General features: G+C 39.8%; 1 protein-coding gene across 1 annotated transcript in view; it reads left to right on the top strand.

Moving 5' to 3' along the window:
• Positions 1-13,022, top strand: part of AK5 (adenylate kinase 5) — a 245,420-nt gene that overhangs the window by 71,075 nt on the left and 161,323 nt on the right. The window lies entirely within an intron of this gene.

The raw sequence follows: 13,022 nt of genomic DNA, 5'->3' as shown, positions 1-13,022 counted from the left end.
AAAAAAAAAAAAAAAAAAAGAATTATAAAATGAGAAAGCTTCTTAAGATTCTGTTATTTATGTTACAGAAAAAAATCTAAACTATTTTTTTTGCCAGAAGCATATAAAGGGTATTTTTACATAATTGTGTTACTATGGAAAATTCCCATGTTTGGTTATGTCTGAAAGGTGGAATTAAGAATAATTTTTATCTTTTTTCTTCTCTTTTTCTACAAATTTTTCTACTATAATATGTATCCTGTTGATAATCTAGAAAAAAGAAAATTACTAAGAACTCATACGCTCAGAGATCAAAAATAACATTGTCAACCAGTTTAAATAAATAAGAAGTGGGAGAATTCAGCTCAAATAAACAAAACACAGCAATATGATATCTACAGGAAACCAGTGCAATATTTTCCATGAGGGAAAAGTACATACTAAACTTCCTTGAACTCTACAGAACCTCTCCCCAGATGATTCACTAGCTTTCCTTCAAATTATTTATTTGGTTTCACGGTATGTCAAACAACTGTCAAATTCAGCGGCAGTGTTCTTTCTCTCTCCATGAAGTCTACTGGGAATTCATGCTATCAAAGTTGTCCAAAGTTAAATAACTTTGTCAGAGCCAGGAATTGAATTAACAGACCAAGGGATAGATCTTGGATTAGCTGAGGCTCAGGGATAAATTGGGAAAGGGACCAAGTAGAGAGTTTAGCAAGATGTAGAAAATACAGGAATAGCATAGGAAAAAAGTTAAATGAAACAGTCAGCAGAAGGAGAAAGAAATGGATTTTCTTAGGGCTCAGCCCAAGGAAGGCACTAGGTTGTTTGACCATTCATTAATTCAATAAGTATGTATTGTTGGTGGTGATTAGATTACATAAAGAGCAATAGAGTCTTAATTAAAAGCAACATCTTAAGGCTGGTAGAGGAAGATGAGGCAAGGAGGGGAAGAGAAAGTAGTCAAAGATGGGGGAGAAAAGGAGAACCGCATACCATACCTAAATTAAAAGTGCTCCAGGGCTATGGCCGCTGAGCCTGCGCGTCCGGAGCCTGTGCTCCGTCCGCAACGGGAGAGGCCACAACAGTGAGAGGCCCGCGTACCGCAAACAAACAAACAAAAAAGCGCTCCAGGAAGAGAGGCATCAACTGTCCAAAGTTGCTTCTGTGGGAAGTCAAGTAAGATAAGGACTGAAAAAAACCCGTTCCTGTTATAAATTGGAGGGTAGTTAGAGAATTCTATTGTCCATTGCTCATTTGGAGTAGACACCAGATAGGAGTAGGCAGTGGAATAAGTGGGAGGTGAGAAGAGAGCTGGATAGGCAGGTGTCAAAAACTCAAGGCATTTGACTGTGGGGGAAAAGAGAAAAATAAAGCAGTAGTTAGATGGAAGAGTGTAGCTGAGGAAACAGTTGTTGCTTTTGTTTTACATCCATTGCTTTTGTTTCAGAGAGGGGAGACTTGAGTGAGTTTCAATGCTGGTGGAAGGGACATGGTTGAAAGGAAGAGGCTGACACGACCCCATGAATGTAAGCAGCCTTATCTAAAAGTCTAGAACAGGTCCAAACCAGCAATTCAACCAGTTTCAACAAGTATATGTTAAGTCCTTATAGGCTAGGAATCAAAACTGAACAAGATAAGTTCCCTGCTTTTTAGAAGCTACCGCTTGATAGCAACTCACAGGAAGAGAATCTATTCAGGAGAAGGGACAGGAAGCCACATAATTAATATGTGTCAAAATAAAATCCAGAAGACAATTACCAGAAGAACAGGACAGACAATAAAAGCCCACGAACCAACACAAAATCTCCTGAACATTCCCCACACAGGCCGTCCCAATTCATCCTCCAGCCTTCACCCCTCTTGCCTAAGTTGCCCTTTCTCTTCCGTTCTTCCTTTCAGATCCTGTCTTTTGTCCCTGGTTATTTCACCTCTTTTCCCTGACTATTCCGGCCTCTGTCAGTCTCCTCTGTTTCTGAATTCCTTTACCACTTAACATGTGTACTGCACAGTTCAGCTCTTAACTATTTTCTGGGAGACAGTGTTGTATTAAGGGAAGGAACCCCAGCTGCATAGTCTCAAAGTGACCTGGATCAAATCCGGCCTGTTTCACTCCCTACACGCAGGACCTGAGCAAGTCCTGCATCTAGTTTCTCCATCTCTAGAATAAGCAGGTAAATCTACCTCTGAAGGTCGCTATCAAGAGTACATGAAACATATATATGTGTAACTGATTCACTTTGCTGCGCACCTGAAACTAACACAACACTGTAAATCAACTATACTCCAATAAAACTTTTTAAAAAAAAAAGCATACATGAAATAATATTTATCGGGCAACTGAAACAGTCTGGGCTCTTGACCCAGACTGTGTGTGTTAGAATCTGGGTTCTACTGGGGCATCTTGGGCAGGTTACTTAACCTATCTGGGGTTCAAATTCCTCCTTTATAAAAGGAGTTTCTAACTGCTGCCTACCTCATAGAGTTGTTGAAAGAATGAGGCAGTATCAATAAAGTTCTTAAAACATCACTAGGCATGTAATAAGTACTATGTAAATATTCGCTGTTATTATTTTCTTCCCTGCCGTGTATTATTAGACTAAAAAATAGTTTACTGGGCTTCCCTGGTGGCGCAGTGCTTGGGAGTCCGCCTGCCGATGCAGGAGACGCGGGTTCGTGCCCCGTTTCGGGAGGATCCCACATGCCGCGGAGCGGCTGGGCCCGTGAGCCATGGCCGCTGGGCCTGCGCGTCCGGAGCCTGTGCTCCGCAAATGGGAGAGGCCACAGCAGTGAGAGGCCCGCATAACGCAAAAAAAAAAAAAAAAATAGTTTACTTAAAATGTTTGCTACTCACTCTTTAGCAATATTAGCAATAGTTCTACTTTTCAGGTGATTTCATTTCAGTGAGCACAGTGTTTTACTTTTTAAGAAACTTCTGTGTTGTTTTGACTTTTCTGTTTATTACGTGTATTTAATAATGGCTGCATTATATATGCTTCCCTAATTGTGGTTCAATACTTTAAAACTTTAAAACTGCTAAAAGTTCAAGATACAGTTCCAACATGTATATGTGGTGGGTGGGTGAAGGCATCCCCACAGCAATAAGCAATTCTCTGATGCTAGCTGGGTGTCCTACAATTCAACTCAATTCTGGTACTCTCTGTTAGGAAATTGCATCAGATTCCACAGGTTAAGGACTCAGTCCCACAAGACTGTCCCCCACCATCCCCACTTCAGAAGCCAGGTTTGTGCTTCTGACCTACTAACTATAGCTTGGAGGTTCCAATGACCCCTACCTTGGGTTTGATTAACTTACTAGAGCGACTCACAAAACTCAGAGAAACAATTAACTTACTAGGTTACTGGCTTATTATAAAAGGATATAACTCAGGAACAGCCAGTTAGAAGAAATACTTACGGAGAAAGGGCATGAGGCATGGCTACGAGCACACCACTCTCCCCAGATCTCCATGTGTTCACCAACCCAGAAGCTTTCCAAACCCTCTCTCTTCTTTTGTGTATTTATGGAGACTTCACTACAGAGGCATGATTGATTAAATCACTGGCCATTGGTGACTGAACTCTGTATCCAGCTCTACTCCTCTGCCCTCCCTGGTGAGAGGTAGGGGGCGGGACTGGAAGTTCCAGCCCTCTAATCACAGGGTAGGTTCTTTGGGCCACCAGCCCCCATCCTGAGTGGGGAGATGCAAAAGTCACCTCATTAACAGAACAAAAGACATTTGTTCTTTATCATTCTCATTAGTTAGGAAATTCGAAGGGTTTTAGGAACTCTGTTCTGGAAATAGGAACTAAGATCACAGAAGTATTTCTTATTATAAATCACAATATCACAGCCACCATTATCTGCCCAAGCAAATAAAATGTCACAACTCATGAGTCCCTGGAAAGGCCACTTTGGCATCAATCTGATCCCTCTTCTTAGCTTGTACTTATCCTATACATTAAAACAAAGGATTAGAAATAATTAACTAAAATAATAAAGCTATAAATTATGCAAATTACCAAATTTTTAAAAGTACTCCAACAGAAGTCTTACTCTGAGCAGGCCATTAGCCAATGCACAGAAGAAATAAAAATGATCAACAAACACATTGTAAAAGCTTTTTACTTCACTAGTCATCAGAAAACTCAAATCAACAGTAATACTTTTTTTTTTTTTATTGAAGCGTAGTTGATTTACAATGTTGGTTACTTTCTGGTGTACAGCAAAGTGATTCAGTCATATTTTTTTTCCATATTCTTTTCCATTACAGTTTATTACAAGATATTGAGTATAGTTCCCTATGCTGTACAATAGGACTTGTTGTTTATCTATTTTATATATAGCAATTTGGATCTGCCAGTCCCAAACTCCTAACTTATCCCTCCAACCCCACCTTTCCCTTTTGGTAACCATAACTTCGTTTTCTATAAAACTCTATTTTTATGTGTCAAATTAAAAGAGATTATTTAAAGTATAGTACTCAGTGTTGGCCGACAATATAAACTGTTGCCACTTTGAAAAGTAATTTGGCAACATATATCAAGAGCCTTGGCAATGACATGCCTTTTGACTCAATAATTTCACTCCTAGAAATGTGTTCTGGTGAAATGACCATAGATAAGGATAAGTGTTTATGAAGAAGAATATTCATCAAAGATATATTTGCTTCCTTGGTGATTTCATCCACCCTCATATCTATAAATTCTCTATACACTGCTGACTTCCAAATTTATACCTCCAAGTTCAACCTCTTCCTTGAACTCTGGGCTCCCCTATCCAACTGCCCACTTGACATCTCCATCTGGGTGTCTAATAGGCATCTCAGACTTAACTGACCTCCGGCTTCCTGATCTCCCACCACACACACCCCAACCCTGCTCTATTCCAGTCTTCAGCTGATGCCACCTCTATCCTTCTGTGGTAGCTTAAGCCAAAAACTTCATAATCTTTGACTCCTCTCCAGTCTGCCAACAAATCCTACTGGCTCTTCATTCAAAGTATATCAACATTCTTCTGTTTCTCAGGACCTCCATCACTACCACCCTAGCCCAGGATGCACCATCTCTCTCCTGGATTATCATGTTAGCCTCCTAACTGGTCTTCTTGCTTCTGTGTCCTCTGAAGCCTAGTCACGTAGCAGCCCAAGGAAACATTTTAAAAAGCTAATTAGCTTATGTCATTCCCCTGTTCAAATCCTTTAACAGCATCTCATCTCAGAGTAAAAACCGAAGTCTTTATCCGTGTGGTCTTATATCTGCTGTGGTGTCCTGTTATCGCTCTGACCTCATGCTTCCTTCTTTCCTCTTTGTTTATTCATTTCACTCACTGTACTCGCTACTGTTCTCAGAATGCTGCAGGCTCAGTTCCGCCACAGGGCCTTACTTTTGTTGTTCCCTATCCCTGGGGCGCTCCTCCCTGATATCCACATGCCTTGCTTCTTACAGCCTTCAAGTCTTTGTTCAGATGTTACCTTCTCTTTGAGATCTTACTTGACCCATTATTCAAAATTGCAACATCCTTTCACCCGCACTCTCTATCCCCTTTATCTGCTTTATTTTTCTCCAGGACTTTTATTACCTTCTAATATGCCATTTAATTTATTTTATTCATTGTCTACCTCTCCCTATTAGATTGTAAGCTCCATGAAGGCAGCAATTTTTTTGTATACTTTATTCATTGTTATTTCATAATGCCTATAATAGTACATGGTATATAGTACATGTTCAATAAACATTTGTTGAATGGATTAACAAATTTACAAGAGCAAAAAAAGGAAATAAAGTCCAACAATAGGAGAACTACTCAATCACGGCACATTAAAACAATGAAATGTTTATAAACATGGAGTCATGTTTTCAAAGACTTTTAGTACCATAGAAATGTGCAAAATTTTAAACTATCTTGTAACATTATACTTTTTTTTAATCTTGAAGGAAATGCAGCAAAATCTTAATTTTGGATACCTCTAGGTGATAATTTTACAAGACGTTTCTTGTTATCTTTTTTGTAGTACTTTTTATTGCCAAACATAATACATAAATGTTGCTTTTATAAACAGTTTTTTTCCAAAAACCATATAATGGAAATAGGATCATTATCATCACAGCTGCTATTTTTCAAGGATGTCACAGACTTTTTGTACCGGTGCTAAGTCTTTTCTGTACCTTTGGAAGCAGACAAAATAACCAAGGTTTGGAGTCAGATAGGTTAAGATCCTACTTAGCCTCCTTAAGCCTCCATTTGTTCATCTGTGAACTAGGCTAGCGCTATCTCCAGAGAACTTCTATACAGATTAAAAGTATATAAAACATTTGATCCAGTACCTAGCACGTTGTAAGCCTCTGTAATTTGAATATACTATTGCTATTTTTGGTTTTGGTTGTCATTATTATCTCTCATCTGTTTAACGATCTTTAACTGTAATGTGGGTAAGATTTTAATATTTACAGATTAAGGAATTTGCCCAAGTTCATATAGCAAGTGAGTGGCAGAGCCAGAATTCCTTCTGTATCTGCCTAGCTGCAAAGCCAATGCTCTTTCTATCACCCGCTTCTACCTCTACCCCAGGAATAATGATTACAAAGTTTTATTTTCACTGTGAGTCCCAAAAAGTTATCTGTCCTCAGTTGCTTTATTTTTGACACTCTGCTTTGGATGCATGTGTGAACATAAACCATATGTCTTAGAGTTAAATTATCAGGAAAGAACATGTGGTTTTAACTTGTGGACTATTTTCAGTCTAAAATCTCTCTCTTCACTAAGGTCAAGTTATAATGACAAGGGATTGTCACTGGGCTAAAATGCTGGTAAATCACTCAGTGATTTAAAATTAAGTTTTGGCTTATATACTTTCCAAGTGGAGAGCTTAATGCTTTTTTAAATTTCTTGAATAATTACAATTAATGCATATTAGCCCATACCCATCATTGACAAAAGTCAATGATCTGTCTGTGAGTAGTAGCATCAACTTCAGAAAGGCCGAGACTCTGCAGTTACTGTCTGTTGGCCTTTGGTTCCAAAATTAAATATTCTCAGGAGAACTTGCAAGGTATATTATAGAGGGTTCTTTTTTCTCCTGATTGAATAATGTGATAATAGTTTAATCGTTATATATACATCTTTAAAGATATATATATATATAAAATATTAATTTAATAATCCAGCTCCATTTAACAATCACATGTGGTCATATATCACTCCTTAAACAACCTACACTATTTGCAGTTTGTACCAGACTACCAAATGCCTGGCTCACTGAAATGGTGCTCATTTTCATCCTTATTCAAAACCTTATTCAAAGGAGGTTTTGTCATCTATTCTACATCAAGAAAGCTGAGGCTCAGAGAGGTTAAATAACCTTTCTTAATCAGGATATGATACAGATACAGATTTTAAACCAAGATCTATCTAATTCCAAAGCTTGTTCTCTCTCTAATACACAACCTCAAATTTATTCAAAAAAATATGTTTAGCAAAAATATATGTTTAGCAAATATATGTTTAATCTACTTTTAAAACAAATAACAATCTAAATTTCTAAGGAAGTGTTATATTAGCAAATTGTTTTTTTCAATAAAAACAGACTACTTTTATTTTCTCTAATTTTCTTCTTCAAATAAGTAATATAAACATCTCTTTTGTAGTGTTGTAGGCGCTCCCAAATTATTCAAGTTAGTACAGTCTTCTGTTATCATCGTAGTCTGTTATCACACATAAAATCTTTGTATCTCCTGTATCAATTAAACATTAGAGCTATATTAATTTTGCCCTCCTCCATCTATTTGTTTGAGGACAAAATGGGACTATACTGCCTTTTGTATAATATACAGTATATGAAAATGGTAAAGGCAAATAAAAATAAGAATCTATAGTATTAGAATTACTTGTATTACAAGGAAAGAGTATTGATATTTTACTTCACATGTCATTATCACTTTTAAAGTTAGTAAACATTTAAGTAGTTTCAAGAAGCACTTTGAAAAAGCATTAAGGATAAATTCATTATAAATTATTAAAGGAAAATGGACAAGTTTTGGAGCTGAGAGTACAGCCATGCTCTTCCAAAATACAGCTTTAAAGTCTCTGCCAGTAACTGCCGTTTCCAATATGGCACTTACTATTGCTGTGACGTAGCAATTACAACAGCTTTGAGAAAGCCACGTAATTTCCCAGCATTACTTTTCTTCCCAAAACAGCATCCAGCGCTGTTGAGAGACACTTTTCCCAGAGGCATGTTTCTGCCTTGTAGACAGGCTGAAGTGACACGAGTCTGGGACCAGAGATGAGGTGGATGCCTTCTTCACAGCTCTGATCCCGTCCAGCTGCTTCAAACCTGCTCACACCTGTCCCAGGCAACACGTACACAGCTTTTGTTTTCACACTTCACCTCTAGCCCTGAGGAGAAGTCCAGGAGTGGGCTTGGCTGCCTGACACTTTTTTCCAAAAGTCACTGAAAAGTGATTAAGCCCCAAATCTCAAAGCTGAAAGGAAGCAAATTCTCCCTTTCAGCCTCTAACAAATCATCCCTTACATGATCTCTCTCACAAATTCTCAGGCACCCTCACGCCTTACAGGCTGTCTCAAAAGTAAACCTTCACACCAAGCAAAAGAAATTGCAAACAGACTGGGGGGAATTTGGATTACAATTTATTTTTCAGCTCCATGTATGATAACTGAATAATTTACTCTGTCTTAGTGAATGGGGTTTAAAAACTTCAGATGGATCTAGATTGTCAAAAGGGACATGTCAACCTAAATAAAAGGCAAGCACAAAATTGTTAAAAAGATGAGTTCATTCGGGAATAGCAGAGGAATACAGGCGAGTCCGTTGATGGTTTGGGGTAGGCTGTATTTATGGGCAGAGAATGTTAAGAGGTGAGAGTTCAATTAGAGACTTAAAATCAAAACCAAACCAAGACCAGCTTTGAAAATTTCCCGAGCAGACAAAACCAATGCAGTCATACAAAGCTCGTTCAGCTTATTTTGTGAGACCACCTGACCTAGATCAGTTCTTGTTCATGCCTCTGGAAACCATGAGTAAAGCTTCCCAAGGGTAAATATGAGGCAACCCCTGACCAAATCCCTGTCATTAAAGAAAATTCCAATATTATCAGTTTTCTATAAATTGGGCATTTACAGGGAAATGGGTCTTTCAGTCCTTAAGTTTTGTCTTCCTGAGGGCACAGGCAGGAGATTTTCCATTTTATAGCCGATTTAGATTGAAATTCTTTCACAGACCATAGATTGGTATAGAAACACTGAAGGCATTCCTTCTCTTGGTTATCCTCCCATTTAGTACTTTTGGAAAGCCACAGTGAGTAGAAGAAAGGGAATATTTTACCTCACCTCATGTAGGAGTGAGCTGCCAGCCTCCAGCCCTGGCCAGTCCAGCTCAGCGAGCCTGCCTCACAGTGCAGGGCCAGCAGCCAGGGAACCAGGCTCGGGACTCTCCCTCCCAACCAGGCATTGCTTCAAAAAAGCCCAGTGCCTTCTCAACCAGGCAAGTACCTCCAGGATCCTTCTGGCTGTCTGTTGCTATCCTGAAGTTAACAATGACTGCCATACTTTGTTCCACAACTACTCTCTAAAGTCTTCCTTTCTACCAATCTGCCTTTTTTTTTTTAATTTAATTTTTATTTTTGGCTGCGTTGGGTCTTCGTTGCGGTGCGCGGGCTTCTCATTGCAGTGGCTTCTCTTATTGCGGAGCACGGCGCGCGGGCTTCAGTAGTTGTGGCGCACGGGCTTAGTTGCTCCGCGGCACGTGGGATCTGCCCGGGCCAGGGCTCGAACCCGTGTCCCCTGCATTGGCAGGGGGATTCTTAACCACTGCGCCACCAGGGAAGCCCCAATCTGCCTTTTTATTCTTTCTTTTTTTTTTTAATCATTTGTGCGTGGCTGGATGTCACTTTTCATTACCTGCTAACTCCATCCCATGCAGAACAAGAGAGGATGTGGGCATGGGGAGACTATAAATATCCACACTCTTTTTCCATTCACATGTCTTCACACAGTTCAGGGCTTCTCTCTTGCAGTCAGAATGCTGCTTAGGCTCTGATTCATGATAATGTGCTTTTATTCCTAACTATAGTTCTCACATAACCAGGAGCCCTTCTTGGCATTATTGACAGCCTTCCAAGAACACATGTATGTGGCTTACTTAAAAGAACAGTCCTAGCTTGTCCAGGAGCTGGCTAGTCTGTCTAGATAGGCAAGAGGCGACAGGGGCCCAACCTTAAAATTTTCCTTGAAGACTAGAGATGTCCAGATAGAACATCTTATATTTTGTCCAGATGGAACATCTTATATTTTATAGACTTGGAGGTGCTATTTGGAAAGGTTTCCAAGGAGGCAGCAAAAGCGAGTTTGGAAGTCAATTCAATGATACTTTTAGGTCTGCTAGTAAGCCTTTTCTGTCTGGAGTGCCCTGGCCTGGTTCATTTTATTCTCACTGTTGCCCACCCCTCAGGCATTTGAGAATCGACTTGAAAGTTTTGTTGCAGAGAATATGGGCTCTCAAGTCAGGCAGTCCTGTGTTCTGACAGTAGCTCTGTCATTTACCACCTGCATGACATTGGAGCAGCTCACCTTTCACTGGGGTCAGCTTGCTTCTCTATAAAATAGAAATAATAACTCCTACTCCACAGGATTGTTGGGAGGACTTAACATTTAGGAGCCTCTTAATGTTAGGAGCCTAACACGGAATAAATGTTTGATACATTAAAGTCTCCATTATTTCACGACTCCATATTTAGTGTGCAAACTAGAGAATAATAGAGGGAAAGGGAAGACAATTTTTAGTTGTTAAATTTTGGTGCTTACGGTCAGAATGGCCATCATCAAAAAATCTACAAACAATAAATGCTGGAGAGGGTGTGGAGAAAAGGGAACCCTCTTGCACTGTTGGTGGGAATGTAAATTGATACAGCCACTATGAAGAACAGTATGGAGGTTCCTTAGAAAACTAAAAATAGAACTACCATACGACCCAGCAATCCCACACCTGGGCATATACCCTGAGAAAACCATAAATCAAAAAGAGTGATGTACCACAATGTTCATTGCAGCTCTATTTACAATAGCCAGGACACGGAAGCAACCTAGGCGTCCATCAACAGATGAATGGATAAAGAAGATGTGACACATATATTCAATGGAGTATTACTCAACCATAAAAAGAAATGAAGTTGAGTTATTTGTAGTGAGGTGGATGGACCTAGAGTCTGTCATACAGAGTGAAGTAAGTCAGAAAGAGAAAAACAAATACCGTATGCTAACATATATATAAGGAATCTAAGAGGAAAAAAAATGGTCATGAAGAATCTCGGGGCAAGACGGGAATAAAGACACAGACCCACTAGAGAATGAACTTGAGGACAGGGGGAGGGGGAAGGGTAAGCTGGGGCAAAGTGAGAGAGTGGCATGGACATATACACACTACCAAACGTAAAATAGATAGCTAGTGGGAAGCAGCCGCGTAGCACAGGGAGATCCGCTTGGTACTTTGTGACCGCCTGGAGGGGTGGGATAGGGAGGGTGGGAAGGAGGGAGATGCAAGAGGGAGGAGATATGGGGACATATGTATATGTATAGCTGATTCACTCTGTTATAAAGCAGAAACTAACACACCATTGTAAAGCAATTATACTCCAATAAAGATGTTGAAAAAACATTTTGGTGCTTATCAGCACTCCTTGGAAAGATCCGTCCTGGGAGAAGGAAGAGGGATTGAAGTGACAGAATTCCTTGATTTAACTAGTTCTGCCCAGGCTGCTTGACCCTCTCAGAAATGACCTGTGAGGGGAGACCTGCCATCCTCCATGAAAGCATGTGCTCATCTGAACCTTTGGATCTCTCAATCCGCTTGTGATTTTGTTTGTTGTTATTATACCTAATCCTTACTAATGCAGCATGCTCTGTTAGCATGTGCTTATCTCTGATAAATCACAAATAATAACCCACTGTCTTCATACATTTTTAATCACTGTCACTTACCTGAACTTGAATAATACTACTGGATTTTTTTAATGTTTCCTATGAAATTTTAGAAAAGTGTTTTAAAAAATTCTAAGAACACAAATTGCACAACACAGAGAGAAATGCATGCCATTTCCCTTTCACAGTAACAGGCATGAAAATACGGGGACTGGGCTTCCCTGGTGGCGCAGTGGTTGAGAGTCCACCTGCCGATACAGGGGACACGGGTTCGTGCCCCGGTCCGGGAAGATCCCACATGCCGCGGAGTGGCTGGGCCCGTGAGCCATGGCCACTGAGCCTGCGTGTCCGGAGCCTGTGCTCTGCAATGGGAGAGGCCACAACAGTGAGAGGCCTGTGTACCGCAAAAAAAAAAAAAGAATTTCCTTTTGAGTTTAAATTCCCTATTACATTTCAATTCAGTTCTTTGATGCCAATTGAGTTAATGCTTTTTCTAAGAACCAAGAGAAGGAAACCAAAAGGTATCAGGTTTAACAATACTCCTTCTCAATATGCTTTATTTTCTGTAAGTACAAGTTTGTTTTACATATAATAGAGAGACCTAAAAGTTACATTGAAAAAGCTGTTAATACATTAGTTTAATGTTCACTAATTTTCTCTGATTCCTCAATTTTAACAGTATTAGTAAGTGCATTCTTATTAATTCATAAAATGAATAAATGAATTCCTTTGACATGAGTTATGTAACATCAGTAAGAGGATCACTATTTACTCTGTGCTTATTACGTGCCAAGCAGTGAGCTAAGTGACTCATATTTATTATTTCATTTAGTCCTCTCAATAACGATATACTTTAAGGTATTATTAGCCTCATCTTAGAGATGAGGAAACTGAGGTGAGAGAGAGAGACTTGAAAGTACTTGGCCAAGACCACACAGCTCTAGAGACTCAAGCTGGGTCAAAACCCGTGCTGGGGCTTCCCTGGTGGCGCAGTGGTTGAGAGTCCGCCTGCCGATGCAGGGGGCGCGGGTTCGTGGCCCTGACCGGGAAGATCCAACATGCCGCGGAGCGGCTGGGCCCGTGAGCCATGGCCACTGAGCCTGCG

This window comes from Lipotes vexillifer, unplaced genomic scaffold (genome assembly GCF_000442215.2).
Source record: "Lipotes vexillifer unplaced genomic scaffold, Lipotes_vexillifer_v1.1 scaffold419, whole genome shotgun sequence".
NCBI classification, from domain to species: domain Eukaryota; kingdom Metazoa; phylum Chordata; class Mammalia; order Artiodactyla; family Lipotidae; genus Lipotes; species Lipotes vexillifer.
This window is presented reverse-complemented; position numbering and strand designations above follow the sequence as displayed.